This window comes from Jatropha curcas, chromosome 9, assembly GCF_041381405.1.
Source record: "Jatropha curcas cultivar XTBG-Jc1 chromosome 9, XTBG_Jcur_1.0, whole genome shotgun sequence".
Taxonomy (NCBI): domain Eukaryota; kingdom Viridiplantae; phylum Streptophyta; class Magnoliopsida; order Malpighiales; family Euphorbiaceae; genus Jatropha; species Jatropha curcas.
Genome location: NC_143159.1, coordinates 17,257,452 through 17,270,461, shown reverse-complemented (window position 1 = coordinate 17,270,461; position 13,010 = coordinate 17,257,452). Strand labels below are relative to the sequence as shown.

At 34.4% G+C, this 13,010-nt stretch overlaps 1 non-coding gene across 1 annotated transcript; it reads left to right on the top strand.

Annotated features, from left to right (window-relative positions):
- Nucleotides 1-1,690: 1,690 nt before the first annotated feature.
- On the top strand, nt 1,691-1,797 carry LOC119371399 (small nucleolar RNA R71). Its single transcript, XR_005179017.1, has one exon. It is a non-coding gene; the product is annotated as a small nucleolar RNA R71 (small nucleolar RNA).
- The last annotated feature ends 11,213 nt before the right edge of the window (nt 1,798-13,010 follow it).

The window sequence follows — 13,010 nt, the reverse complement described above, 5'->3', positions numbered from 1 at the left end:
ATTATTTTCCAAGGTAAACATTTCTTGTATGCATGCATCAACTATGTCAATCCTCATGCAATTTCCCTCATCCATAGGATATTTCATAGCTTTGTCTATATGAAATTCAATGACATCATCACATATCCTAAGGACTAATTTTCCTTCTGAAACATCAATTAATGCCCTCCCTGTGTTCATAAATGGTCTTCCTAAAATAAGAGGACAATTTTTATCATAAACAAAATCAAGTATGACAAAATCAGTTGGAAAAATAAATTTGTCAACCTTAACAAGTACATCCTCAATGATACCATAGGGTTTTTTAATAGATTGGTCAGCAAGTTGTAAAACCATATTAGTTCTCTTAACTTCATCTTCTAATCCCAATTTCTTAAAGAGAGATAATGGCATCAAATTAATTCTTACTCCTAAATCACAAAGGCATCTAGGAAAATCTACTTTACCTAATTTGCATGGTATAGTGAAACTTCCTGAATCTTTGAGTTTAATAGGTAACTTACTTGAGATTATGGAACTACAATCCTCAGTCAGAGTCACTGTTGACACATCTTCCCAACTACATTTCTTCGAGATCAATTCCTTAAGAAACTTACCGTAGTTCGGAATTTGTGTAATAGCTTCCATGAGTGACATGTTGATATGCAAATTTTTCAATTTATCAATAAAATTTAAGAACTACTTATCTTGCTCTTGCTTCTTTAGCCTTTGCGAAAAAGGTGGCCTAGATTGATAAGCTTTAACATTATCCTTCTCCTTGTCCTTTCCTTTTTCTTGTTCTCTTGATCCTGCACTATTCACTTCAATGCTCGGTTCATAAACCGGCTCCACAGTTGTATTATTCAAAACATTAGCATTAATACCCGAAGGAACTACTTTATCTACTATTTTTCCACTTCGTAAGGCAATGGAACTTACATTTTCCCTAGGATTCTTTTCTGTATTACTAGGAAGATTTCCCACTTCACGTGAAGAAATAGCATTTGCAAGCTGCCCTACTTGTACCTCCAAGTTATGTATGGATGATGAATGGTTTTTGAATAACTTGTCAAACTTTGATTCTAACCATTTAAAACTATCATCTTGACTGCTTATCTTTTGGTTAATTCCCTCCAAAAATTTATCAATTTTACTAGTCAATTGTCCTAGTCTATCTTGAGATTGACTAACCTGATTGCCCCTATCTTGATTATCATGGTTTCTCCAAAAGGAATTATGATAATTACGATTTTCAGCATTATAAGTATTTGAATATGGAACGCGAACTTGTCCTTAAACATAATTCACTTGTTCCTCCATAACCGGATGCTTATAATTACATTCATTTGACACATGCCCATTTTGACCGCAATTGTCACAAATAAGAGATGTTGATTTATTTATGTTTAAGTTATCAATTTTATATGACAAAGTAGAAATCTGTGCTTGCATCATAGTTAAGGGATCTAATTCATGCACCTTCTTTACCGAATTCTTTGAAGAAGAAGAGGATTCATTATTAGCAGTAGAATGACTTACCTGAGTCCTTTCGATTGGCCATATGCTATTATTGTTGGCCATCTCTTCTAGTAACTCAATTGCATCATTAGTAGTCTTCTTTATTAGTGATCCCCCTGCCATAGCATCTATAGTTCCTCTTGTAGAAGGTGTTATCCCATTGTAGAAGGTTTGAATCAATATATTTTGGGGAAGGCCATGGTGTGGGTAAACTCGTTGGAGTTCTTTATAGCGATCACATGCCTCATATAGGGATTCATTTTCATGTTGGGTAAATGAGGTTATTTCTTTGATAAGCCTAGCGGTTTTTACTAGTGGGAAGTATTTAGACAGGAAAGCTTGGGCTAGTTGTTCCCAGGTAGTGATAGAATTTGGTGGTAATGAATTCAACCAAGCTTTTGCCTTATCTTTCAATGTGAAAGGAAATAGACGTAATTTAATAGCATCTGCTGGTACTGAATTCATCTTAAACGTATCACAAATCTCAAGAAAACTAGCTATATGCGAGTTAGGATCCTCATTCGGTAATCCGTAAAATTGAACACTATTTTGGATCATTTATAATAAAGCAGGTTTAATTTCAAACTGGTTAGCATTTACCAGTGGACGTACTACTCCTTTTTGTGAACCATTTAAACTTGGAGTAACATAGTCCATCAACCTCTGTGGCGGATTTCCATCACCCATGACTCTTGAATTTCTTCTTTTCTTTTTCTTCTTTTGTTGTGAAAGAAACTGTTCAATCTCAGACTGATAATCTGTCATCTGTGAGGGATCTAAGCCTACAGTGCACCTAGGCGAATCCCACATCGGTTAAGTGCGAGGTGTAAGTGATGTACATAAGAGGGGTGGTGCCTTGAATGGTTGGACGCGTTTTGGTGGTGAAATGGCTGGAGAGTTGGAAGAACTCCAGGGTTAAGCGTGCTCGCTTAACGGAAATCCTAGGATGGGTGACCTCCTGGGAAGTTTCCCATTTCCCCCAAGAATAAAACCGTGAGGGTGACCTCGTACGGAAGGGCCCAAAGCGGACAATATTCAGCCATGTCAAGGGCCATGACAATTGGTATCAGAGCCGAGTCCTCGTTCCTCTGGCCGGTGGTGGGGCAAACCTCAGCGAGGATGCTGAGTCCCTATGGGGGGTGACTATGAGGGATCTAAGCCTACAGTGCACCTAGGCGAATCCCACATCGGTTAAGTGCGAGGTGTAAGTGATGTACATAAGAGGGGTGGTGCCTTGAATGGTTGGACGCGTTTTGGTGGTGAAATGGCTGGAGAGTTGGAAGAACTCCAAGGTTAAGCGTGCTCGCTTAACGGAAATCCTAGGATAGGTGACCTCCTGGGAAGTTTCCCATTTCCCCCAAGAACAAAACCGTGAGGGTGACCTCGTACGGAAGGGCCCAAAGCGAACAATATTCAGCCATGTCAAGGGCCATGACATAATCCTCTAATTCACTGTTTGAAGATCTGGTACTTGGCATATGGGGTATGCAAATTATGTGTTCCTGCAAAATTTTGAATCAATAATAAGTAAGTATCTTAATTAAAATAAACTGTAAATCACATATAAGAATATTTCGTTAAATGACAGAACACCGTTCCCCGGCAACGGCGCCAAAAACTTGGTGCTTCTCTTTTGAGTTCCCGCAAGTATACGGATCGCAACGTAGTAATAAAAGATCGATCCCACGAGGAACGAGTTGAGTTCACTTGCTACTTTACTCTTAATGATATGTTTACAGAAATACGAATACAGAATTGATTAATTTCTATTTATGCTAAATCTAATGTTTAATTAACTCTAAAAATAAGTGTGTAGTAAGATACTTAGAATAATTAATCATACACAGGATTTTCCTTTTCTATGCAAAAGCTTGTAACATACAATAAATAATTCTTTAATTACATATGGTAAGATATAATTCAACTTCTCAGTATAGAATTATACTATCTATTATATGTATTTCTACTTATAATAAAAACCTTATCTTGTTAAATATTAAACCTAATACTTATTCTTTGATTATTTCAATAAGACAGATTTAACTTTAATAGAAATAAGTGAAATATGCATATGTAAATTCAACTCAATGAATTAAATCTCTTTGATCTTTACTAAACTATTTCCTTCTGAGAATATAATTCAGTAACCTTGATTAAACAAAGATCAAAAGATAACTTAAGGAATTTTTATTGAATGCTACCAACTTAAATTGTTGCTTTGCATAGAAGAGTTATGAAGAACAACATACAACAAGTCTATAAAACAAGAGAAAGAAGTAATCTAACTCAAGCCTCCGGAGGGCGTCACACCTCGAGGAACTTCTTGATGTTCTTGGCACAATCAATAAAAAGTGACTCTCGTCAACTTGTTCTAAGTATTACTATCACACTTCTCTTAATACAATCTAAGTTTTTCTATTTCTGAATCTAACTCTGAATATGAATGAATGCTTTCTTTCTTCACTTTGATTGCTTATTTATAGAGGAGGAGAGTGATGGTGGTTTTGGTGGTGATTGGTTGGCCAAAATGTGCTTGAGGTGACTTCTCTTGGGAAGAGTCCTGACCCATGCATGGAAAGATACGTATTTCTGATGAAAAGTCAGCAATTACGTCTCCTAGAATTCTCGAATCGCGCTCGCGAGGTTAAAGGTCGCGCTCGCGAATTCTGCTTCAAATGTCTCTGCCTCTTAGGAGTGCTTCTCGCGCCCGCGCAGATGGATTTCGCGCTCGCGACTTTTGCTTGCAAACCTTCTGACTCTCAGGAGCGCTTCTCGCGCTCGTGCATTTGGATTTCGCGCTCGCGACTTTTGGGCTTTTCTTTGCCTGCTGAGTCTTTTGGGTGTAGGTTGCGCACGCGACCTCAAGTAGCGCTCGCGACTTGGGCATTTTCTTTGTTGCGACTTGCTTCGCGACGCGAAGGCTGGATCAAGGATTTCTTCCATTTTTTTCAAACTTATTTTGGTATTCTTTGTATAAAGCAAGCTTTTTCATTCCTTTGCTCCAATTGTGTTCCTGAAAATTACTTTGAAACAAAAACAACACGAACAAACGTAAAATATATAAAAACATCATGCATTCATGCAATTTATATGAAAATAACCTAACAAGATTTGCCTGCTTTGCGAGGCTATCAGATTATGAATTAGAAGTGATTAAGTATTTACAAGTTTAGCGAGTAATTTTTTTATTTGTTCTTCAAATAATATATATAACTTATGAAAACAATTTAGGAAAAATCCTACAGCAAAACTGCAAGAGTTTCCCTTTAAAAACCGAGCTCGCCAAACATGTGAATACAAAACACTCCCAATTTTAAACTCTAAACCCCCAGCAAACTCCAATAATCATCATAGCAACACAACAACAATTCTATACCTTCATAACTATAGAAACCCTCAATAGCATTTTAATGATCATCAATTAAATGCATTCATTATATATATGTGTATATATATATATATGTCAAGTCCTTATGTTCTTAATCATACCAACTATCTTAAACATATTTTATATCCAAACATTAAATAAAATCTCATGCTTATCTCCAAATATATACACCAAACTAATTTATCATTACATGTTTAAGTTATAATTCAAATAACATAATCTCTGAAAATGTAATAATTATACATGCCATGATTCTTAAGTACATCAAACTAATTCTACTACTACTAAAATAGTCTCTTTTGTTCTAAAGCTACTCTTCTGATCTTCAAGTAGCAACCACGGACTTCAACTTGCGGGTGATAAAAATCAACGCGCTGAGTATAAAACTCAGTGGTGCTCATAAATGACAAACTTACCAATGTTGCACTGGCAACACACTTAAAATATAAATTTTCATCAAAAGAACATACATTTACATTTATAGCAAAAGAAATATCAAATAAACTTATAATTAATAACATAAATAATTTAATTCTTCCAAATCATAAATTCATTACTTGGATATTTATTATACCAATACACATACTATTTATTATAAAACCATGTACCGAAATATCATGCTTTGAAAATTCATTTGATAACATAATCATTTATTTCCAAACTAAGGTTTACTGAAATAATATAATCTCATTCATTTAAGTGCCTTAAAAATATTTTCCAAGGGCTCGCATACACTTAGGAGAAAGAGAAGCAGATAGGTTTTCATAACTTATTCATAATGGCCTTAGGTCGCCAACCTTTTCATAATGGCCTTAGGTCGCCATCTTATTCATAACATATAGAGCGCGTCCGCCTTGACATAAGACACCCACGTGCCTAGCATATGATCATAGCTCTTATCATAATGGCATCAAATGCCGAGAATGCTCATTTTACATAATAAAATCAAATCACGCATCAAATTCACACCAAGTATATTAGAGCCCAAAATCCTTATTTTAATTCTTAATTCATAATACTTCTCATAAAACCTGTCTTATTCTTTAGTCTTCTAGAAATCATAATGTAAGCTTACTTTATAACTTAAGCAACTCAAGAAAACTTCATACGTAAGCATAATTACTTAACATAGGAAATTTCTCATAAATTCATTTTCTTTTAAAACTTTGTTAAAGTCATAATGAGATTTATCATAAGTCATTTCCTATCATATAAAATCAAACTTTCCTTATTCGACATTCAAAGCACATACACTTTAAGTACCCTTTTTTTTTCATAAATTCTAAACACATGAAAGTTATCAAAATAATCATACTTATGTCATATATATAGCTTATCATAAAAAGAAATTAAGTAAGCCTTACCACCTTAGGGTGGTTCGGCCTCTTAAAGGGAGGAATTTCCTCCTTCAATCAAGTATGCTAACATCACTCTTATACACCAAGGTATCCATGTAAACATATCCATAACAACACTTTTCGAACTTATGTCTTATTTTCATCAAAATAATCCTAAAATATACACATAATCAAGAGAACCTCATCACACATGATTCATAAATACATTTATCCAAATAAACCTATAATTCAAGCCATAGAAAATTTCCAGCATTAAAATAACATTGACCTTTGCTGGGTTTTTAAGACATAACTTGAATTATAGATCTCCAAATTGAATGAAATCCAATTCATTAGAGAGCTAAGACAAAATTCTACAAATGTAATGAAGGGACCACAGCCCAGTTCAATCTGTAAGTTAGCAAACAAAAGCTAGGAACATAGACCAACAGACTAGACCTGATTCAGCAGAACCAAGTCCAATGTTTATTGAATTCTTACTTAACCAAACACTCAAAATAAACTAATCTAGAACCAGAGAAGTCTCAAGACACAGGGAAACAACTTTCATGAAGAACTCAGAACCTAATTGTAACGCCTCGTTTTTCCTGTGTTTCAATAGTAGTTTACCGGTCTGTGAATAGTACCACCGGTCCGGAAGTTGATATTATTTTTGTTTGGAAAAATTACTACTTATGTTTTATATTTTATTTAGCATTTTTGGAGCATGTATGCATGGTTTTTATGGGTAAAAAGTAAGTAAGGAATATTTTTGGAGAATTTAGAGAATTTGTGAATAGTGAATTATGGTGTTATATTAAGTAAGGAAATTTGAGGAATTATTTTTTTTTATGGAGTAAATTAGAAAGTTTTGTGGAGATAAATAATATTTTGAAGGAATTTAATTGGAGAATATTTGTAGTGACTTAGATTACTAGTGACTTAATCCTAGCCATCCAATTTGGAGAAAAGACCAAAACACCCTTTAGTTGCTTTATTAAAGGCAACCATCAATTATTGAGCAACAATTTTTCCTTCTTCTTCTTCTTCTTCTTCTTCAATTCTTACTCAGTAAACACATCAAATGCACCCCATCCAACTTGATTTAAGTAATAAATCTTAGAGAGTGAAGCTAGAGAAGTAATATTTGGTGACTAATTTCAAGGAATTTGGTGATTTTTCTACTTGGGTCAAATAAGTGATTTTATGATAAGTTAATTATTTTTGGGTTTAGAGTTTTCTTTTAGCATATACATGCTTAATCATGCTCCAAGTACTTCTTTTCTTTGTTTTCTTTGTTTGATTTTGAGTTTCTTACATGTAGAGGGTGGAGAGCCTTCTACCAAGGATAAGGGCAAGACCAAAGCTTGAGAAGCTTTGATTCAAGCTTGTTAAATCTTGTTTTGAAGGTTAGTGCTTATAAACACACTTACCTTACTCAAATTTTTTATTTTGTGCCTTTATGCTATCATGTGTATCTTTTGGGATTTTGTATGAAATGATTGATTTGTTGAATTTTGGTTGCAATTACATGCTCTTGGATGATGTTTGATGAGTATGTATGGTGTGGTAGACATTTCTACCTTGTATCTTTGTTGTTCATGTTCCTTTCATGGTTAAAGTAAGCTGAATTTGGGAAAAACGTGTTTTTGAGTGAGATGAAGGACCATTTTTTTATCCTTTTTAATTTCCATTTGTGTCTGAGTTCTTCATAAAAGGTGTAGGTCTACCTCTTAGCTTTCCAACCCATCCTCTTGTGTCCAATTTGGAGATACATAGCTCAACTTATGGCTGAAACACCCAAACTGACTCTATTTGGTCGGGCCACATGCATCATTGAATTGAGTGCCCATTTTGACCACTATAATGACAAGATTAGGTTCTGAGTTCTTCACAAAAGTTGTTTCCCTGTGTCTTGAGACTTCTCTCATTCTAGATTGGTTTAATTTGAGTGTTTGGTTAAATAGGAATTCAATAAACATTGGACTTAGTTCTACTGAATCAGGTCTGATCTGTTGGTCTGTGTTTTGAGCTTTTGTTTGCTATCTTATCGATGGACCTAGGCTGTGGTCCCTTCATAACATTTGTATCATTTTGTCTTAGCTTTCTAATGAATCTGATTTCAGTCAATTTGGAGACCCATAACTCAAGTTATGTTTTAAAAACCCAGCAAAGGTCAACTTTATGAAAATGCTGAAAATTTCTTGATATATGTACTTTTATAATATATTAAGTATATATATCTATTTGAAATATTTCTTTTGAAGAATGTGGTAATTTTTGTAAGTTGTAAGTTGAGATATTTTGAAATGATGGGTATTCAGTAATGAAGTGTTTTGATTAAGAATTTTGAATAAGTAATAAAGTCCTTTGTGAAAGAATGATTTTGATTTGGGCTTTACTATGCATGATTGAAATGTGGTATGATGAGATTGATTTGGTTATACAAAGCTATGATCATATGCTAGGGTTATCAGCCCTTATAAATAGGTAGACGCGCTTATTTGTGTGAGGGGGTGGCGCTTTCATAGGTCACGATTGTGTGAGGGGGTGGCGCTTTCATAGGCCACGATTGTGTGATGGGGGTGGCGCTAACATAGGCCACAATCAAATCTGTTTATATTCATTCTGTATTAGTACGAGCCTTAACTAAAAAGAGTGAAATTTTATTTTTGCTATAAAAGAATGATGACATATTTGTACTTATAATCTTCTTAATTAAAGCACTTGCGAGATTTGCCTTGGCTATTTCTTGTTATTTTAATTGTTGGTTATTTAGCACCACTGAGTCATCCACTCAGCGTGTTAATTTTTATCACACGCAGGTTGGAGATTGTGCTTGCTACTTAAAGACCTGAAGAGTAGCATCAGAGCTGAAGAGATATTTTGGTAGTTGATTAGTATTTTATGTAACTAAGAATTATGGCATGTATAAATAGTACATTTTTGGAGACTATATTAGTTACTTTATGACTTAAGCATGTTATTGTAAATTATGTTGGTATATACATATTGGAAGATAAACTTGGAACTTATTTAATGGTTAGAACATTAGAAGTTAATATGTTTACATGAATGTATTGAATTGATGAATATTAAAATGTTATTGAGGACTTATGTAGTTATAAATTATAGAAATGCTATAGTGTTGTTATTGGAGTTTGATGGGGTTTGGAGTTTGAATTTGGGAGTGCTTTGTATTCATATGTTTGGCAACTTCTAGTTTTAGGGGAAACTCTTGCAGTTTTTCTGTAGGACTCTCCCAAAGCATTTTCAAAACAAAATATTATTACTTGTTAAACTTGTGAATACTAAGTCACTTCTAATTCATAATATGATTGTATGATTTCTATGTAGGTTAGGACGGTGCCTCCGGCACCGAATGTGGCATCCACCGTCGGGTCTTTTGGGATCGGGCGGCGGGTGTTACACTAATCTTGTCATTATAGTGGTCAAAATGGGCACTCAATTCAGTGATGCATGTGGCCCAACATAACATAGTGAGTTTGGGTGTTTCAATCATAAGTTGAGCTATATATATCCAAATTGGACATAAGAGGATGGGTTGGAAAGCTGAGAAGTAGACCTGCATCTTTTATGAAGAAGTCAGACACAAATGGAAAATAGAAAGGATCGAAAAATGGTCCTTAATCTCACTCATTAACACGTTTTTCCCAAATTCAACTTTCTTTAACCATGAAAAGAACACGAACAACAAAGATACAAGGTAGAGGTTCTACCACGTACTAAATACTCATCAAACATCACCCAAGATCATGTTATTGCAACCAAAGTTCAACAAATCAATCATTTCATACAAAATCCCAAAATATACACATGATAGCACAAATGCACAAAATCAAAAATTAGAGTAAGGTAAGTGTGTTTATGAACACTAACCTTAAAAACAAGCTTGGATTAAAGTTTACCAAGCCTTAGCTTTGCCTTACACCTTGGTAGAAGGTTTCTCCAACCTTTGGCTCAAGTAGAGAATCTCCAAATTTCTTGAAATTAGTCACCAAAAACCACTTCTCAACCTTAATTCTTTAGGATTTTATAACTTAAATCAAGTTGGGTGGAAAAGATTTGGTGGATTTAGTGAGTAGGAAGTGAAGAAACAACAAAGAGAAGAAGAAGAGGCAGTTGGCGTTAACATGGAGAAGAAGAAGAAAAGAAAAAGTGTTGCTCAATAATTGAGAAGTTGACTTATAAAGCAACTAAAGGGTAATTTAGTCTTTTCTCACAATTGGATGGCTAAGATTAAGTCAAAAGTAATCTCATCTAATGGCTAAAAATTTTCTTCAATTAAATTCCTTCAAAATATTATTTATCTCCACAAAATTCTCAAATTTAATCCTTAAAAATAATTCCTCAAATTTCCTAACTTAATATGACACCATAGTTCACTATTCACTACTTATCTAAATTCTCATATTCCTTACTTACTTTCTACCCATACAAATCATGTATGCATACTCCAAAAATATTAAATAAAATATGACACATAGATAGTAATTTTTTTTTCGGACAAAAATAATACTTATGCCCGGACTGATGACACTATTCACAGACCGGTAAACTTACTATTTCAGACACAGAAAAATGGGGCGTTACAACTCATCCAATTAAACAAATGGCACATCATCAGCACCCACAAATAATCACACCTTCAAGTAATCAAACACGTGGAGATTGGTCAGTGGCGTCACCGCAACCCCTAATGAGCCGTCCTCACACGTGGCCCATCCTCTCATGACGTGTGCACCATAGAGCCGATCCCCCATACCTGGTCGACCATTCTAATCCTCACTTGACCAGCCTTCTCATTTCATTTCATTCATTCTTTCTCTCTCTTTTTTTTTTATAATCTCTTTTCTTTTCCATACCAACAGGAGGCCACCATGTGATTTTTCATATAATCCATATCATTAGGTGCACACGGGGCATCAATCTCCCCATACATGACCGACGGTCGAATTCCATATTTTCATCATTTTCAGAACCGTCCTCACAAACCCATGGTGACCCACTTCATCCTAATTCCACACAAACAAGGCACAGCAATGTCACAACACAAGTAATCAAACATCGCATTTAGATGAAAGCACATTAAACAAACAAACATTGTTATGCGAATGTTCAAATATACACATATAAATCAAGTATAAAATAATGAATATTTACTTTATAAACTAAATAAATAAGTAATAATTAAATAAGTAAGAAATTGCAATATTATATAATACTGTATGATGCACGATGCAAATGATAACATATTATTTATCATAACTCGCGGTAATAAGAAAGGGAATACTCTAATCGTAGTTCTCTTTTGCAAAGTAGAAGACGATCTTGAATAATCTCTATGAAGTAGAATTGAAAGGAGAGAAGGATTAAATAAAGAACTCCTAATAAGAATAAGAAATCATTCTAAATAAACCTAACAACCTATTTATTAAGTGTAATTATTCAAGATTTTGCCTAAATTTCAGTAGAACCTCCCCTAAAAATAGGACTTTCTACCTGTTTAGACAATATCAAATGTATAACATTTATTAATCAAGTTCTCACAGCCCATCCATCGGCAATTCACAACAACTAATCCTGTCTGCCATAACCATTATTCATTCATCTAAACATTTACTCAATTCACACAGCCCATTCGTTAGGCAATCAATCAAATCGACTCATCCACCTTAGACAACATTTATTAACCATCATACACACATATATGTACCTAATAATTCTATATTGTAAACCAATTAATTAGCAATTATATTAAACTCCGAACATGTTTCAATGATATCATTAATTGTTCTGTAACTAGTTACCAAATAAATAAACAATTTATAAACAAAACTTGTTTCGATAAGTTAAATTTAACTACTCTCATTTGATAATTACTTAGCTTCTAATCATTATAAAACTCCTCATTAAGCCTTTACTTCATCATCCTTACTTAGGTATAAACCACATTTATTTATGCATTTGTTAAAATTCTATACTAGCCAACAAGAACCCATGCTAATTTAAATTAAATTTAATATATACACCTACTAAGTATCTCAACTTACCCTTAAACATATACCCACTCCTATGATTAGTTTATCTAAATCCCATCAATTATTTGAAATAGCTGTCGCCCGCCAAAAGAAATAGGTTCTTCTCAACCTAACTCATATACAATGCACATATTAATTCATTTCCCATTCGCATAGTCATAATTACGTTCATATCCGAATCAAAATTACCTACCTCAGTTCAGGTTAAACAATTATGCTCAATTTACTGATTCTCCAAACATATGAACCAAGAATTAAATTTAATTCACAGTTAATCAATCAAAACCGTAATCTTTTAAAATCGGGCAAATTTCAAATTTTTAAGCTTAGAATAATCACTAACCTATATTTGCAAAATCCGACTAAACTATTGCGTTCGCTGCATCGAGGAGACAATTCTGCCTCTTGGAGCCTCGCTGGTCAATCACCAGGCCGCCACCGTCGCCGCCATGTACAATGGTCAAAAAATCGTGGTTGCTCAGAATCAAGCGGTCTTCACACCATCTGGCTTGGTTTTCCATTAGGAGTCCATTTTTTGCATTAATTGAGATCAATCCCCTAACTGGCCGGAACGGGCTTGATTTGTTTGCTGTGTGACTGGAAACAAACAGAGAGAGAGAGAGAGAGAGAGAGAGATAGAGAAGTGTTACACCATCGACTGGGAAGGTCCTGGAGCCGCTCGACTGCAACGTGATCTACGAAAAATCGGTGGAGGTATTGTGTGCC